This window comes from Dipodomys merriami, unplaced genomic scaffold (assembly GCF_024711535.1).
Source record: "Dipodomys merriami isolate MVZ:Mamm:240054 unplaced genomic scaffold, mDipMer1.0.p SCAF_22, whole genome shotgun sequence".
Classification (NCBI taxonomy): Eukaryota; Metazoa; Chordata; class Mammalia; order Rodentia; family Heteromyidae; genus Dipodomys; species Dipodomys merriami.
The window spans coordinates 1,137,501-1,155,328 of NW_027203604.1; positions in this window are offsets into that span (position 1 = coordinate 1,137,501).

The following is a 17,828-nucleotide window of genomic DNA, read 5'->3' on the forward strand; positions in this document are numbered from 1 at the left end:
ATAGATAACATTTACAGAGAGGTCCCATCCTTTATAGAATTTACCTGCCTGATTTCACATCCTGGAAACACCAAGTAGGTCAAGTTACATAAACTTTCCTTGCCTGTTTCCTTATCTGCCAAATTAAATATTTTTTAAAAGTACTTGTCTCATTATGCTGTTGAGAAGACAAATGTGATGTGCATATAAAGCCTTTCTCATAGTTCCTGGTAGGTGGTGGTATTATTATGCAATATGACATAAACATTAGTCAGGAATGAATGGATTAATTAATTTTGTTTCTTTTGGAGTGAGGACAGGAGGCATTAATTATTTTTATTGGCAAATTTTATTTGTCTTGTCTTGATTAAAAAAAAATATTTGAATTGTTGTTGGTTGGAGATCCTTACTTCCACTCCTTCTCACTTTTAGTTTTAGTATGTCTCTCCTGACAGATACTTCAGCCAGCTCTTCCCAGGATCTCATTCCTTAAATGAAAACTGCATGTCTATACAGAGTTCCTTACAGGTGATATCAATATTTTTCCTTTGTAAAGATAGAAAAGCATTGACTTATTAAGTGTATTAATTTTCTAGGTTCTTTGTTATAGGAAACATTCAGAATTTGCAAGGAATAGAAGTTTATGCACATAAAATCATAAGACTCGGATGATGGACATTGAGGGAAGAGGAAACCTAAGGCATGAGTACCATGGCTCACCTCATGTCTCTTGACAAGCTGATGGGTGTCTGTTGCGCTCCTGCCTCTGGACACTATTCTTTCCTCCTAAGGTGTGGACTGGGTACAGATCTGACATCTGGAATGCACTGGAAGAGATCAGCCAAGTCTCACAGGACACACCAGCTGCTCCCCTGGGAAGCAAAAGATTCTTTGCCCATAGGAATCCTTTTTTATTTGTTGTTTCTACTCTGCCCATTCACCTAATGCCATCAAGTCCTAAATTCAAGCCATCTTTAGGTTGTCCTAAATTGTTTTTCCTTTCAGGATTGCCAACTCTTATGCTAACACTATCTCTTGTTCCAAATGATCTTTTCCTACACATCACAAATGCCATGCACCCTCTGTGCTGGTCTGGGATGCCTTGTTTTGCTTTAATCAAAGTTATTCATATAAGAACTTGAATAATAGACTTGAAAGCATAGTGGGAATAAAGAGGTTGTTTTACAAGAAGCAGTTACCATTTGTGTGTGTGTGTGTGTGTATGTGTGTGTGTGTGTGTGGTGTGTTTTACTAGGGTTACTTTTGTGTGTGTTACTTGTTAATTGCTACTGTACCACGAGCTAACCCCCAGTTCTATATTTTTTAATTATTTTTCAAATATGATCTCATTTTTGTTCAGGAAGCCTCCAGTGTAATTACACTTAACTTCATAGTTAGCTATGGCCACTAGGATGACAACTGTAACCCCATGGTCAGCTTTTATTGGTGTTGGCTGGCCTGGCCTTAAACCGCAGTCTTCCTGATCACTTCTACTCAAGTGCCTAGTGTTACAGGTGTACCCACCATGCCTGGCTACCACTCTCATTCTTAAGAAAGATGATTTATCTTTAAGTAGAATATATGAAGGAATGTTTTACAGAGCGGAATTTTTTTTTTTGGTAGGGATTAGAAATGCAAAATAGTAGAAGCATGGGCAGGGCTGGTAACTGGGTTGAGCAGGCAGAGTTAACTCGTACAGAGGGAAGAGACTGATGTTCTGGAGAGTGACTTTCCAATTAACATTACCTGGCAGCTATATACAGCTCACTGGCAGAATGTTTATGAGGCTCAGTGTTTCACAGTAGTTAGTGTGACTATTGAGGAAGGTATGTGGATTATTCATTGCTTCTGTGGTTCAGGTTACCATTGGATCCCATCACCTCTACTAGTGGCTTAATAATGCCCACGGAACAGAAAAGAACATTCTCAAAAAGGGACTAAATCTAAGACAAATCAACCTTGTAACCCTCATACACGTATTCTAGGATCAAATTCTCAATAGTACAAAAATTATGTATCTTTGCACTTATCCAGGAAAGCAAATAGGAATGATAATGATGGACCTTTATTATAAGAAATCCAAATTGAAATATTAAAATGTTTCAGCTCAATACCCATTTATAGTTTCTTTACCCTATTTGTAAAAATGAAATCATATCAACCTAGTATTCTCAAGTGTGCCAAATTATCTGACATAAATACCCCATTTCTTATTATTGCTTGAATTGGTTGAATAGAAGACAGTGGTTGAATCAAGAACAATTGCTATTTCTATATGAGAGTTGATTCCTACTTCTTGAAAAGCTTGGTATAAATGGAAAATTTAAGAAAAATGTGCAAATGGGAATACACAAGCCTATTTTCAGCCTTCCTATTCACTTAATTGTGAAATTTTGTTCCTAAAACTGCTAATTCTGTTTCATAAACCAGCAGCTAGTGATGAGTTGAAGTTAATGTTCAGGTTAGAGATAAAGATCACCTGCTGCCTGATTTGTGAACACACCCACTTTTCCAACAGGAAAGTTTTTAGAAAACCGTATTAAGGGGGCTGGGAAGGTGGCTCAGTATTAGAGCACTTGCCTTACATGCCTGAGGCCCTGGGTTCGATTCCTCAGCACCACATAAGCAAAAAAGAAAAAAGCTGGAAGTGGCGCTGTGGCTCAGGTCGTAGAGCCTTGAGCTGAAGAGCTGAGGGACAGCGCCCAGGCTCAGAGTTCAAGCCCCATGACTGGACCCCCCCCAAAAAAAAAGAAAAAAAGAGAACCATATTAAGAAGTCAAGTGTTAAACCTAACTACTTGTGCTTTATATCTGACTGCCAACATAGGCAGTCATATGCATATACAAACCAGACTGTAATCAGCTATGTTTAATTAACTTAAAACATTTTAGTGAGTGTGACAGATCCTGATAAAAATCAAGAATATATGTTAGAGGGAAAAGGATAAAGAATAATGTTGGTGGCTCACACCTGTAATCCTAGCTACTCAGGAGCCTGAGATCTGAAGATTGCAATTCAAAGCCAGCCCGGGCAGGAAAAGTCCATGAGACTCTTATTTCCATTACACCACCAGAAAACCAGAGTGGCACTGTGGCTCAAATGGTAGAGTGCTCGCCTTGAGCTGAAGAGCTGAGGGACAGCATCTAGGCCCAGAGTTCAAGCCTCACGACCAACAAAAAAAAAAAAAGAAAGAAAGAAAGAAAGAAAGAAAAGAGGGGAAAAAAAGAAACCAGGAGTAGGGCTCTGTGGTTCAGGTAGTAGAGTGCCAGCCTGAAGTGAAAAAGCTAAGGGCGAATGCCCATGAACTAAGTTCAAGCCCCAGTATGACCACAAAAAAGTATACCATTTAATTATCTGGAAAAGATTTAAAACATCAAGATCTAACACAAGTCATAGCTATTAATAACTAATGAACTAAACACCCATTCAAGTGGATAGAATACAATAAATATTAAAATTAAGTGATAATATTAAGCACTAGAATATTCTTCACAAATGAAATGTGCATGTTCAGTTTTCCAAAGCATTTATGATTTTATCTACTTTTATTTTCTAAATTAACTAGATACATAATCTGCACTGAATTTTTTGTGCTTTATAAGAACTTAGCATTCTTTAACTAGAAAAAAGACTCATATTTGCCTTGAGATTTGGAATCTAAGATGTAACACCAAATCCAGAGTATTGGAATGGTCCAACCCTGAAGAGAACAGAACCCCACTGGGTCTGGTTATGATGGCATTAATTTTGCCAATGACCTCTTGTTTGTGCAGGCTGAAATCAAAACTAAGTTCTGCTCCAGGTTATGTCCTCGCGGGGAGTACTTATTAAGCTATGCGTATGTAACCTGGTGCTAATGAATTCCACCTGGGTCACTCTGGCACTGGTGCCAATTGCCCTGCTCTCTTTCTGCTTCTGCAGCACCATTCCTTCAGGCTGCCCCTCTAGTGAGAAGTCTCAGGGCATGTTCTGTGTCCATTTTCAAGGAGATCTGTGTAGAGAAATGAATCAAATTAATAACACATGTTAAAAATCACCACCAAGTCGCCAATATGAAGTAACTGTCTCCTAAAAGGATGGAAGAAGGTAGTGAGAACAGTCCCAGTGAGACAGTTCCACTGGCTACAATATCAAGATGAATAGAGCTGAGAAAAGATGTGGGCTCAGTACTGGTGTTATCCTAGTTAATCTTCAGAGTACTTGTGAAAGGCAAGTACTAATAATACTCTTGCTTTACAGATGAGGAAACATAGACAGAAACATGAGGTAACTTATGAAAACAAATAGTAGAAAATGGGTTTAGAAAGCTTCTGAGTAGAAGAGCTAATAGTATAGTATCCTTTAAAGTGTGGAGCCTTCGCTTGTCTATCTTTACTGTTGAAGAACTTGAAGGTTTTAGCATCTTCTAAACATTAAAATACAGAGTAAGCTACGAATGATCTTTGTTTTTTAAGATTTGTGGGAGGTGTCCTAGTTTGGTCATTGATCTTAATTTGGAAATTATAAATCCCAATAAGTTTTGACGGAGGTAGACATTCAAAACTCCCTATATCCTCAGTCATCTTCTGGTACAGTTTTAAAAGTCAGCTTATACTTAAACCCTAGAATAATAAGCTATAATTGATTAGGCACTTATTTTGAGTTATAGCCCATGCTACATGATTTATAGACATTATTTCATTAAGTTTTCAACAATAGGTATAATTATCCCCATTTAGCAGATGAGAAAAGAAAGGCCCCAAGATTAAACAATTTATTCCTAATATACACTGATGTGGTACTCCCATGATTGGAAATCAAGAATGCCTGATTACAAAAAACCATGATCATTACCTCTATTATTTGTCTTTTTACTTTACATAAATAAATAAAGATATTAAAAGGAGAATACTTGTAAGTGGAATTGTTTTTATTGTCATAATAGTACTAATACTGCCTCCAAGAAGTCCTTCTGCAGTAGAATTCTGACCTGTGGCTTTAGTTAAGATCTGGTTCAGGTAAGTTATTGGGTCTCACTATGATTGCATAGATCTGTAGATGGCCGTAAGAGTGTTTTATGCCCTTGTGAAAACTAAAGTATCCAGAAGTCCCAAGGCAGAATTTTGGCACTGTGCCATCTTCTGTATTCTTCCAACCTAACTTTCATTCAGAGGCCAGGGAAGTATAGAGCCAACACTAACTCTGCCTTGCCTGTGGCTTTGCAGGTACCTGAGATCTGGAACTAGTTTCATTTGTTCACGTAGGGACGTTGGTGGTTAAATGTTGGCCAAGCAGACTAATTATGATGAAAGTGGGCTTCCAGGCCTCAACAAGTTTTCATTCACAGTGGGTGCCCTGAGGAGAAAGGAGGGGTTCTTGGTATGGCCTCATTGTTTGAGCCTGTGTGCAGGTGCCCAGCTGTGAAACAATGAACCTCATTGATGGTGGTGCCTGGCCGTGCACATGCCAAAACCAATGCATATTTCTGTGGGTAGGTACGCAATTCAGTGGTGAGGCATAACCAGGTGGGGGTTCAGGATCAAAGATGGCCTCCTCCTCAGTGCTGACAAAATTCATCATGGCCATGCTGCAGGGCAAATTACCTCCAGAATTTCCAGGACTCGTCTATGAGTTCAGACAGCCACTTCGGTTCTCAAGCTCTGATACTGCAGCAGATGCATCTATTTTTAGCATCTTCCATAAATAGACAATTCAAAGTCTTGAACTTAGAAAATTATATATCCTTCATTTTTAAAGAGGATCTAAGCGGGAATTGCCTTTCTTACCTAGGAGGGAAGAAATAGTAGAAACATCTCTAGATTCATTAAAAAATGTATTTGATTGGATTTGTGGAGGAAATATAAATTATACCATAGGATAAATATACCATAGGATTCAAAAGAAAATCTTGCTATGATTTCTTGATAAGGAATTACTAGGTGGTTGATTTCACATGGCTTGGTTTCAATATTAGATTTGAAGTTGGAAGCTGAAAGTTAAAAGCAAAGGCCTCAGACCTAGAAATACATATAGAAAAGTAGGATGAGGTGTGAGAGTATAGTTTACTTGTGCTTTGAAACAATTTTGAGAAAGGTTATTAACTTATTTTTATTTATATTTGTTTTTGCCCATCCTGGGCATTGAACTCAGGCCCTGAGCACTGTCTATGAACTTCTTCTTGCTCAAAGCTAGCAATCTACCACTTGAACTACAGTGCCATGTCCTGCTTTTTCTGTTTGTGTGGTATTAAGGAATCAAACCCAGTGTTTCGTGCATGCTAAGTAAGCATTCTACCACTAAGCCACAATACCAGCCCAAGATTATTAGTTTATTTTATGAAATATTAATGAATCTCATAAAACCCAGTCCTATATCATCTGTCAATCTTCACACTCTAGTTTTTGAAGGCTTCATATATTTCAACTTACAAAAGATAATTTACCTTTAAGAAAGAGCCAAGGCAAGGATGACCATTTTCACTTTCTCAGGAAGTTTATTGGCAATTACTAGTGCCAGGGCCATGATTCAAATAGAAGACACAAGAATAAGCAAAACTGGCCCTACTTTTTCTCTTTCCTGGATGCAGGACAGAGCTTCTGGTTCCCTTCCAGTGTTGACTAGACTCTTAGAGCAGCTCTTGTAAACAGTAATAATAATAATAATAATAATAATAATAATAATAATAATTAATAAAAGAGGCAGGGTGTGACAGATAGCCAGCACACAACCAGGCTTCAGGGTTAAATTAATGTAATTCTTGAGGACTGTCCTCATCTGTAAAGTGGGGACATTCAAACTACTTTAAAAGTTTGTTGTGAGGGATTTAAATAACATGCAGAATCAAGTTTTCTGTAAAGATATATATATATATTTTTAAACTGGTCCTGGGTCTTGAACTCAAGGCGTGGGCACTATCCCTGAGCTTTTTGGTCAAGACTAGTACTCTACCACTTGATCTACAGTTCCACTTCTGGCTTTTTGGTGGTTAATTGGAAATAAAGACACTCATGGGCTTTCCTGCCCAGGCTAGCTTTGAACTGAGATTCTCATATTTCAGCCTACTGAATAACTAGGATTACAGGCATGAGCCACCAGTGCCTGGCAGCCCCTCTCATTTCTATATAGACTCTTATTTCTTCCATTGTTGGATTTATGGACTTTCATATGAATGAGTTCTTACTTAGTGCTCTCCAAGAACCTACCATGTGAAATTCCAAAGCCCAGGAAGAGAGGGGTCAGTTTTATAAATATTTCACACTGCATCTGTTTAACACTGTATTCTAGCCTTTCTTCCTCCAGAACACTATTCTCAGGCATTGTTTTTACCTCACAGTGTTCAACAGGGAAGGACCAGAGAGTGTGGAGGAGGTAGTGTGACTCCTCCTTTGATTCCCAAGGTCACCTTTGTTCTCAAGGCTCTGCTGAGGTAACAGACTTATGGTGGGGAGATTTATAAACTAGCTCCAGGACTTGATGCACCAGCATGGATGTGTGAGTAGTCGCCATGCTGAGAATCGATGCAGACCAGACATCACATTGACCATGAAAAGGAACATCCTCTGGGAACATGTGCCCTGCTCTGTTTATACTGGCTTCCAGGGAAGCCTTCTGACATGACATAGAGCTAACTAGGTATTGTGGGAAATTTATCTGATCACTGGCTTCCTGCAGTTGGTCTTTCATTATGCCCAAAGATGAGCCTGAGAATCAGTGTACTGATCTGGTCTCTCGGGAAGTCTTCTATCAGCAGGAACACCAACTTCCCCTTGTTTGGGTAAAAGAAGAGGAAAATGAGGATGAATTTAACCCATTCTCAGGGAATGTTGCCTGACCAGACCAAAAGTTAGGCTTAACATTACTTTGCTTAGCTTGGATTGGAGGAGCTGGCTCTACACTAGGTTGCCACAAGACACAAGCTTTTGCTCTGGCTAGGGTCACAAAGGATGGAATTTGAATGAGCACAGACAGATCATAACTTCTGTTTATCTATTTTTCTTTCTTATGCCTTTGGCCTCAACTAAACTCCTCCCCTATTCTTTCCCCTCCTTCCTTTGCTCCCTCCTTTCCATCCTGACCAATTCTTGACCAGGTGTCTGAAGCCGATACTATGAAACCAGAAATCAGTTCACTATAACTTGCTGGCCTTCCTATGATCTAGTTAAATCTTTTGAGTTTAGATAGGTTTTATTTGGCAGAAAGGAAGAATAATTAAGTTTTAGGTGGGAGTGGCCTTATTAACTTGCACTGGCCTTATGAGATCCACTCCTCTTCCCTGCCTACTTCTTTCTTTAGTGGTTGGTGCCATACAGCTTCAGATTCTCAAAGTACCCTTGCTGCTCTTTCCTTCTACCCGGTCTCTTCTTGCTCTCAGAAGAAGAGAAGTCAGCAAACCTGCACACAAGTATGAATAGCCAATCACTATTCTCTATGTCCTCCCCTCTCTACATGAACAGAGATATTTTCTTGTAGGTTTAATGTCATTTAATTTCAAAATGAAGGAAGAGAATTACATAAAAGCTAAGAAAGACTAGCAGTATATTATAGAAAAACATGGATTACAGAGTCAGAAAGATTTTTAGCCTTGCAAATTTAAGCAATTTATCTAATTGTTTTGAGCTTCAGTATCTCTACAGAAAATAGGTAATACCTGTTTTAGTGGTGATATATGAAAAGAGCATCTACAGTATGGCCATTATTATTGGCTGCACTATCCACACCCAAAACCAGTTCCAGGAGAGATATGGTGGCTAAAGAGGCCTGGTATGTTGGGCACTACTGCTACTTCAGCAGCTGGCTTTATTCTCCCTCAGTTTTGGGTACTAAGACTTCCTCTGAGGAAAGGGTAAGGAAGGAAATGAGAACTTTTAACAACAGGCAATAGTCAAGAAGAGGGCAAATGAAGATTAGAACTAAAGTTTAGTAAAATGCTTAAAATGATGGATGCTTTCCTTGAACTATTTTATTTCTCACAATCACCCTGGAAGTTGGCTATCTAGAGTAGAAGGTTCAAAAAAGCCAAGGTTCAAGGGTCTTGGTCATCCTCAGGGAACCATACAGCTACTATCTGGCATAAGCAGTATTTAAATCAAGATCTGCACAACCCAATTTTTATAGTTATATTCAGATCTTGGAGTTCCTACATTGGGCAATTAATATGTTTTATATTTGTTTCTTCATATAATATTTATACCCTATCTTCAGGAACTCATCAGACATGGGATGTGAGGTAATGAATATATCAATCAACTAGACTGAGCCATTCCACAATGTATACATGTTATAATGATAAATTCTATTTGTCAATTGAACTCATCATAATAACATAAACTCTCTATTCAGTAAATATTTAGGGATGTGACTTACCTAGTATTTGTTCTAAACATTAGGTAGGTGTTTTGGAAATGCTGGTAAACATGGTACACTAGAGAAGGACATGAGTACATTAAGATTGTAAAAATAGACATAACAAAACTATTATTTTATTACTAAGCCTAATTTCACACTTTGTTGAGTCCTGATTTCAGTTTTTGCTTCAAATGAGCAGAAATAGTCTTTGTACCAATTGGCCTAGGGGAGCTGGTGAGGTGGTATATAACACATACTCAGTCATGTCAAGGAGAGCCAAGACATTTCCAAAACCTGGCTCTGTTTTTCCTCAGCTAAGGACCCAGGGTGGAGATAAAGTAGCAGTGTTCTCCTAGTGTGACTGGAATTAAAAGCGGGGATAATACAAGTCAGTCCTTCCTTCCTTCCATCCTTCCTTCTTTTCACAAACACTACCTTCTGTCCTACACTATGCCAGCGTTATGCTGAATTCTTGAAACTCCACAATAAATTAGAGCTGTTTATTTTTCCTTCAGAAACATAGCTAAAAATTGAATATCAGCAAGAAGCAGACCAAAAATAGGTAAACAAATAAGATATACTGTGTAGAGTGCTGTAATATTACCAGATGGCACCAGGCAGGGACCTAACGTAACATTTGAGTGAAGGGCCAGACTTATTACTAGAAATTACATTTGACTATAATGATGGCTTAAGTGAGTTCTTTTTGCTTTTTCTAAAATACTTTCTTTATAATATAATTTTTAATATGCAAAATTAGAGTGGATTATATCCTGAGGTATAAACAGAAGTAATTATGACTAGCTGTGCTCTGTTGAAATATTCTTCTGTGTCTATATCTTCTCATGACTGGGTTGTTTTGTCAGGCAATTCAGATATCATCATCTGTCAATACTTCAGTGCCTATTTATAAGGGATAAACGTAATAACTAAATATGTGGATAGTCTTACCATTGCAGGTGAATCTTCGGATGCCTTTTTGAAGCTGAAACTCAAGGATATGCTGCTGTCTGCATTCTAGGACCTCAGACCTTGGGTTCTCAGCACACAATATCTACCTCTGGACTTAGATCTATCTTTAGCCTTCTCAGGTTTATATGTTAAGAAAAACGTCAATACAACATGTACATCATGAGTACACTTTAATACATCATGAGTGCACAACAAACACTTATTAGAGATTTAAAAGTATGATAGGAATCGAAAAATTCCTGCTCGATCCAAAATTAGATATAATGAAGGTGTGAGTATTCAGTGGTCTGAAATGGCAAATAATGATTTCTCTTCATCTTAAACCTCATAGGAACTCTGGAAATTCAAAAGACTATTGAAAAAAGAGTATGAAAATGAATGTAGTTTTGTTTTTAGATATAGTTTGTTTTTTTTGGCCTTTGATAACTTTTGAATTCTATCCTTAGACCCTCATAGAATATTTTATTTTTTGATAGTTCTCATAGATACAGAAGAACATCCAAATCACTGTGAACTAAAAGCCCATTTTGTTAATTTTCTGTTGAAACCATCATAGCAATTTACTCATAAATGTATCCGCACTGACTGCCCACTATGTATCAGGAACATGTGAAATTTTGGAGGTTCATAATAGAGAAAGTTATGGGACTCAGCACTTAGACATATTAAGCAAAATACTTCAGATGTTAAACAGACCTAAAGTGAAGAAGGTAAATGTTCTGTTGGTAGATTTGTAGAGGTGAAGTAATGGCAGCTGGCCTGAGGAAAACTCCTTTGTCCAGAAGGAGTTGGCATTGAGCTGGACATTTGAGAACAGTTATATTTTGCCATGCAGGGAAGAAGGGAAAGAATCCTCTCAATTGTATTAGAAAGTGATGAATAGTGATGGAGTGTGGAAGTTTCTTTCCTACCAAGAAGGCTGAATTAATTATCTATGGATCTCTCTAGTAGACATGTGCTACATGAGGATGCTGGATGGACTGATAGTCAACCAGGCTATGTAGAGAAATATCATCGGATTTTTTTTAATCTGGCTATATGCTACAATTTTGGATTTTGTACATTAGGAAACAAGGGATAGTACTTGTTTGGGAGAGCAGAGGGAGTCATAATTTAAGGAGGAGTTATTACCTCCAAACCCTAACTGTCTCTGTGATAGTGATTGCTTTCCCTTTTTACTCCCTCCATGGTGAATTTTGCTAAATTCACTGTTTTCCAACTTACAGAATTTATTTTTTTGTAGGTTCATGAATGTGAACATAGTGAACTTATGCACTGCTTCAATAAGCTCAAAAACCTACACACTGACTATATGTTTACCATTAACTTCATCAAAGCAATAATTGCTTGAATTAGTTATGATTCTAGAGACGGCCTAAGCCACCAATGTTGGGAAAGTCTTCCTATCAGTGAGTTTATACAGCAAAGGAGTTGTGCTAAGGGTTTTGGAGAAAAACAGCTTTAGGTCTGAGCACCAGTTGTCCCTTACATATAAACTATGTCACTGGGTATATTTTATTTAATCTCTCTAAGCCTTACCTTCTTTAAGTAACTAATAGGTAGCACTGAATATCAGTACCCTATGTCAGTATACAGTACAGCCTATCTTTGAATATCAGAAGTGTTTCCAGAAAGTTTATAGTTTTCCTAACCTGTCCGTCAGCATCACTTTTTAAAATTTTTGGTCTTAATATATATATATATATATTTTATTATTGTAAAGCATCACTATTTGGGATCATTAGAATGTACTCAGATGCTGGAAGTATTTAGTGCCATATTCTTAGCACTCCAGCTTACCCTCTATCCACTGATACCACTCTGTTGATCTTAGAGCTTCTGAGATCCAGTTGGCTTCCTCCTTTCACCAATGCCTTGTTGAGTGGATTTCCTGAGGCTGATTTCCTGTCTCCATCTTGCAGGGCCCAGAGGGAAACATTCTCAGTGCTATTTCTCACCCAGTTCATTAGTCAACTTCAGGACTTCAAAAGACACTCTCTGTTTAAGTTTGCTGTTTTCTATACCTGACACATATATAAATGTGTGTAAGTACACTTCTTATGCTTCAGCAAAACTTTGAGAAGCCCTCATGGAGACACAGTGCTTTTATGCTGTTTAAGTCTAGACTGCCTAAGAGAATTGATACAAAGGCTCAGCATGGAGGTGGTACGTATGAATGTCATTGAGTATTACAATTATATGCACGTCTGAAAACAATCTCGAAGCTAGTGGTGTGTCCCAAATGGCCTTTTCATATAAAGTCCCTCTTGAAAATGGCTTGAATTTTAACTTTCTTTAATTCAGTAGACTTGGGAATATAGAATCACTGACAACACATATCCACCACTGTTTCTTGTACAGTGCTGGGCAAACATAAATGATTCTCTTTGGATAACTGCCCATGTACTTTACTGTTCATATGCACTTTCCAAACGTTCAGAGCTGGAAAAACATTAAAAAGTCAGGAAATCTCTCCTGAACAAGCTTTCTTGGGCAGATTTTTGGCAGATGATGCTTCCTGTGACATAGGAAATGCTTTTAAGCCGAGCTTCATTTATAGTACTTTGGCTTGCTCTGTGTCTAAGCTATGAATTTTGTTCAGTTGCTGGTAACAGATATTAAAAAGAAAACCCAGGCCACAACATCTTAAACAACAAAACAGTGATTCAAAGCATTAGGGGATTGTTTTGCTGCCATATTAAATGCTTTTGGAGATGGGCATGCAAGATGCAATGGCAGATCCTCGGTGCTTTCAAAGACCTAAAGTTGTTGGAGTCCTGTGCTCCTTTATCCATAGAATGTAGCTCTAAATAAGACTGCTGGAGTACCAGAAATCATGTCCAAGTTAGATAGGACAATCCAACTGAGCAAAAGGCCAACCATTGTTTTAAGGGAATCTCTAGGAGTCCTGAGTGATTTCTATTCACAATCTACCAGCTATGCTGCCATGTGATGTCTCTGAGCTGTAAGAAAGGATGAATATAAATTTAATTTCAATGGGACTGTTTTCTCTTTTAATTAAATTGCCATTTGTAAGAAGACAATAGCTAATGGGCAGGCAAAAAGCAGTCCTCCACTCATCTACCTTTAATCCCAGTTCACATTTTACTTATTCTTAAAAAGTAACAAGGGAAAAATAGGGAAGTTAATTAACCTCCCACCTGTAAGAAGTTTTAAAACATTTTTCTAATAATGAATAGTATAAAAGTATACTCAGATTAGCATCAACAGATTTGAAAAGACTTATGTTGGCCTTTATCTTGTTTCACTATCTTCTAAACACTTACAATAATACCGATTCACAGGTTTCATTGTACTCATTTGTTTGCCTGCAATTTCAAGATGTTAATCTTAATTTAAGGAAGCAAATCATTTGGATGAGAAGTTGCCATGAAAACTTCAGACCACAACACCATGACTAAAATGATTCTATTGTGATCATGGTTGTACTAAAACTATTGGGAAGAAAACACATAGAACCTTGTTTTTTCAAGTGAAACTATATGTATATGTATACACACACACACACACACACACACATATGAGACCAAAACTTGAAATTCTACAGATCAAAATTAACCCTTTCTCTCTTTCATAGTCTTTGGACCATTACATGAAGCTCACGGACTACAAAGACAAAAGCCATTGCGTTAGGCTTTTGCCTTTGTTCTGCCATTACCTGGCCCTGTGACTTGACATAAAAGGAAAAGGAGTAGATGCCAAGGAAGAAACCTCTCATAGGTCTCCCAGTATTCTAATGAGATAAATGGACAAGAAATAGCTCTGTCTCTTCCCATCCCATTTAGTCCTCTTGCATTTGTATGTTTTGTCTAAGAAGTCCACACCTGCTTGTTCTGTGTGACTCAACAATCCACCCCTCACCAATATAAATTAGACCTGGACCCAGATCTGCTCTACTGTTCACTTTTGTGCTCCCAGGGCACTCAGCAGTCCCTGGCACATAATGAAGAGAAGGAAAAAAGAATGATGTGGTGGCCTGAGCCGCAGCAGGAAGGAGTGAGATTGGAGGGGATACAGGCTAGTCTCGGGTATTGCATGGCCCATGAGGCAAAATGCTAAGTTACTCCAACACTTAATTAGCTATTTTTATTAAGTGTCCAAGTCTCCTTCATTTAATGGGTGTTTTAGTCCTTTTATCTCAAGAAAGATGGCAGAAGTTTGTGTCTTTTGGCTTTGATCACATTATTTCTGGGTTTTGTTACTTAATAAGGCAGAAGTTTAAATTAACATCATTCTCCATTGCCTGTTTTGGGGTTAGCTGTACAGTATGGAGTGGTTTTTGGCAAATTTTCAATGAAGGAAAGAAAAGGAAACCTCTGTTTGGGAGCTGTAGGGGGGGAAGGAGGGAAAACCATTTACCTGAGCCCCTGGGGCTACATCTGCTTCCCAGAAAAGATCTCAGAACCAAATCAAGTCACCTGACCCTGTTGGGGCTCCAACTCAGGGTTAGAGAGAAGGACGATTGTGCCAACTATAGCTTTTAATCCTCCAGCTGGCAAAGAAGCAGGTTGGAGGGTGAGTTTCCCATCATTTCCATGTTCAGACTCCTCTTACATTGTACAGCTGGGGTCAAATATATTAGAGCAGACAAAAGCCACCACTGCAGTTCTCCATAAAAATGTGATGGCTTCAAGTTCATGCCAAGGAGATGTGCATTTCTTCCTTCTTTAACCTCTCCATTCACTCACTGCAGGGCGGACTTGATGGTTTACAGAACACTTTCTTGCTACACGTTTGGATGGCTTCAGCCAGAGGTTTGTTGCTATATTAATTTGCTTCAGAGAAAATACACTGCTCTTACTTAAACTGCTTGAATACTGCTTGTTGAATCAGAGACAAGAGTCAAGTGTTATTAATTCAAGAATCAAAATATCCTTTGTGCATGTCAGATAAACATTACCATAGCTAGTACAGCATAAACAGATCTGTTTAAATCACAGCAACATACAGAAACCCCCAAAGGATGACCAGTTTTGCCTCCCAGAATCCCCAGTGTGGTGTTACATGGTATCCAACTGGGCTGGTGTACAGACACATGGACTAGCACTGATGAATGAAGCCTGGAATCCCTGGATCCCAGGCAGAAAGAAATCTTTTTCATTGTATGTTTCTTTCTTTCTCTCTCTTATTTTTTAAAATCAAATGTGAACAGTCAGTGAACATCTGGCTTTAATACTGATAGAAACTGTAGGATTTTTGGCTCTTCTCTGGTCTTGCATATTTTCCATCCTCTGTATCAGCCCTGGTTGTCAGTGTTTTGATGAAGTTAAATCGACTGCATTTGATTCTTTGAGTGCACACACACACACACACACACACACACACACACACACACACACACACATACACACACACACACACACACACACACAAACACATATCACAGAATGCTTGTGCCCCTCTCTTACCTTTTTACTGAGCATGCTGAGTAAGTTTTACAGTGAGGGGGTTTAGATTGGAACTCCAGAACTCCAGCTTTTAAGGTGGAAAGAGAGGGAATGGGGCAGATAAACCTCCCATAACCGCCTCTCAGACCACCACCCTTTTGCTCAACAATCAAAGACTGCACACTTACACCACACAGATGATGTCACCAAACTAGTATCAGGGTTTGCTGGTTTGATTGCATCTAGGAAAAAAAATGTCAAGAGAGGCTCACAAGTGAAATGAGTTTGCCAGGGCCCTTTGATGTCAGCTTTCCCCAAAGGACCTTGTCAATCTCACAACCCTCTGCCGGCCCAGTTGATGTTGTCTGGCACAACTGGTAATCACAGGCACAGAAAATGACAGGGCCCAAGTGAGGATGGAGATTGAATTCACACCTCATCACATCCCATAAAGGGCAATTTTTCAAGGTCAGCGTTTAGGTGAATTAAAGGAACAGGGCTTGGCAGAGGGCCCTCTGCTCAGCCCTCCGCAGGCCATCTATCCAGCTGCCGCTCTTTGTGTGCCCCAGCTCATGGGAGAGGGTGCACAGATACACATGCAGACCAGAGGCTCTAATGAGTGCATCTGAGTGCTCCTATGCAGGCTGGCAGGTTTGGGGCACTGCAGCTTGAATTTGTTAAAAGATGCCCCCTGATGTCTAAGAGAGGAAAATGGAAACTGTGATTGTAAATATATCAGTGACAAGAAAATAGCCGCAGGACAGACTAAATTATTTTCATCTGGGGGGGTGAGAGCATTTCCTCTGTAATTTACCTAGGTGTCAACATGGGACCTGAGCACCAAGCATTCCCTCTGGGTTGCTGTGGTGGTTTCCTGGGGAGGAGCAGTGTCTGAGGAGGGGCAGGATTGACTGCCCAGATGCCTGTTGGGACAGAAACCTTCTTGCAGGATGGGAGGCTGGGTTGCCCGTCTGTGTTCCTTGGTCTCCATACATTTGCAAGGTGAGGATCAGCAACAAATTCACCACGTGTAGGAGGAGCCTGATTCAGGTATTCCAATTAATTCAGTTAAACTCTCTTGTTAAGTTTCTACCTTGTTCCTGGTACCGTTCTGTGTCTTATAGAGCAGGGAAGTCCAGACTCCCACATAGAAGATTATGTTGTAAACAGATTTATTACTGTGAAGTGTTTCTCTTATTTCTCTCCTGTTACAGAAGAGGAAACAGAGGCACAGAGAAGTTGCCAAAAGTCTCAGTGAGAGGCACGTGCATCTTTCTCAGAAGATGGCTAGGGTTTTGATGGGAAGAAGTGGAAGGGAATCTCATCTCATGTAGAGAAAGAGCCTGAGGATTAGCACGGATTCTGGAACTCCTTGTTAATAAACATTTGTCTTTTGGAAGCATTTGTCTTTGGAAGGGTGAAGTCCAAGTCCACCTTCTTTCCAAGTATTTCTGCAAGATCTAACTCAAAGAAGTTGACATTTATTATTTTGGAAGTTTCTACGTGTTCTATGTTTTGAATTTTGATTTCTCTAACTTGGAGGAGAAGCAGGTAAAGAATTAGAGTAAAATGGGCTTTGTGTTGTTTATGTATAAACAACTCCCAAGTTCATTAACACAGAGAGCAATCCTAAGTAAGAAAATTAGGCAAAAAGAAAGGGTTAAAAACCTGTGACGCTGAAGCAGTGAAATAATAAAAGGTGAGAGTTTGAAGTGATATGTACATACACACATATGTGTATATATATGTATATACATATATCTTTTGTTGAAATGAAACCTTGCTTGAAAGAATGACAGAGAAGAGTTGTTCGATGTATCCTATTCTGACAATGCCCCCATCCCCATTTGTTTCCTATATGTGCCTGTGACATGATACTGTTAGGATATTTGTATTGCATCTAAATTTAAACGAGAAAAGGAGTCTAATGTTTCTTAAAGCTCATAATTCTGCAGTAAAGAAGTTTGGGCAATGTGGACTGCAGGGTTGTATATCTGCAAAATGCACACGTTGAAGCCCCCAAAACTCCATTGTGATGGTTTTAGGCGGTGTGTGAGGCATACATGTCTGGATTAGTGTTCTTATACAAAGAGGAAGGGGAATCAGAACTTCCTCTCTCAGTTGTGTGAGGACATATGAAAGGCC